This window comes from Stegostoma tigrinum, chromosome 8, assembly GCF_030684315.1.
Source record: "Stegostoma tigrinum isolate sSteTig4 chromosome 8, sSteTig4.hap1, whole genome shotgun sequence".
Lineage (NCBI taxonomy): Eukaryota > Metazoa > Chordata > Chondrichthyes > Orectolobiformes > Stegostomatidae > Stegostoma > Stegostoma tigrinum.
Window position 1 is genome coordinate 22,058,790 of NC_081361.1, and position 1,584 is coordinate 22,060,373.

At 41.4% G+C, this 1,584-nt stretch overlaps 1 non-coding gene across 1 annotated transcript; it reads right to left on the bottom strand.

Annotated features, from left to right (window-relative positions):
• Positions 1-207: 207 nt before the first annotated feature.
• trnae-uuc (transfer RNA glutamic acid (anticodon UUC)) lies at positions 208-282 on the bottom strand. Its single transcript has one exon. It is a non-coding gene; the product is annotated as a tRNA-Glu (tRNA).
• Between the last annotated feature and the right edge of the window lie 1,302 nt (positions 283-1,584).

The window sequence follows — 1,584 nt, forward strand, 5'->3', positions numbered from 1 at the left end:
AGCAATTCAGCATGGCCAACCCACCTAGCCTGCACATCTTTGGACTGTGGGAGGAAACCAGAGCACCGGGAGGAAACCCATGCACACGCGGGGAGAATATGCAATCTCCACACAGACAGTCACCCGAGGTTGGATTCGAACCTGGGTCCCCGGCACTGTGAGGCCGCAATGCTAACCACCGAGCCACTGAGCCACCCCAAAATGTGCTGCACTGACCGGGAATCGAACCCAGGCCGCAGCGGTGAAAGCGCCGAATCCTAACCACTGGACCACCAGTGATGCTAACCATCTCTCAAAGACAGCAAGAACTGCAAATGTTGGAGTCAGAGTCAATACAGTGTGGTCCTGACCTGACACGTTGATTTTCTTGCTCCTCTCATGCTGCCTGACCTGCTGAGTTCCTTCAGCTCCACACTGTATTGACTGTTGTATTTATCCATCAGACCATGGGAAATGTTTGTGCATACCTGCCTGGCCTCGCAGATTTACTTCCGTTCAATGTAGAAATATTCTACCCACAACCCAACACACTGATAGATATGCAACAAGCAGCATGGTTATAGCTTCAAACATATAACCAAACATGTTCAATGGCTTAAGTAGCAGCAATGCTGATAACTTCCCTTTAGTTACCCGGAGAACTGCTTTACAGCATAGTTATAACAAAGATACACCATTATGGAAAGATAAATCAGATTTACTTGTAAAGCTTCAAGATTAACTGCTTCAACTTGAGAACGTTTCATTCCAATATTAAACATAAAGGGATGATTACCTTCTTCTTTGTTACTTTCAGTGTTTTGTGTGTCAGTATTTTGTTCTCTTTCAAGGTGCTGTTGAGGGCGGCAAATTTTGAAGCTCCATCCTGAAAATGTACATAGAAAACCAGCTATTCATTCACTGCATCTAATCTATATCTCCCATAATATCAAATGAGATAACAGAAGAGATTTCAAAACTCAAGCTTTTATTGTAAAAACATTTTACAACGCTAAAGCCTTATGTCAACATTTGGCCAATTCGAACTCAAGAGGTGATAGCCAGGCAATGATATTTGGAAGTGATATTACAATTTATCCCACGCACAATAGTTTATCACAAAACTAGTATCAATGTTTAACCCATAAAACAATCACTTGGCAACTATTTCAGATTCCCATCCAAGTGTGCAAATCAAATTGTTGGACATGGTGAAGTTGCTGCTTCAAACTGCATTTAAAATGAGGTTTCAAATTATATTTTCTGAGATTTAAAAACACAACAGTGAAAATGATGATTGCTGGCTCACTCAGGTGAAATTCACCAGACAGTCACATTTGGGGAAGTATTTTCAGAAAATACGCTATGGTATATCAAGGTGGTATCTTATCACTACACTCAGTGTCAACTAAGGATCGACAGTAAGTGTTGATATGGTGGCCTTGCGAATGGCACACCCATATAAAGTAAAGCTTAGCAAGCCATATTGCCAGAGAACATCTGTGTAATATGCTTAAAGATTAACGAACCATGCATCGATATTCACTGTACAATCTGGGAGACAGCATTATGGAAGTTAAACAACTGTCCAATCTTGAACTCAGA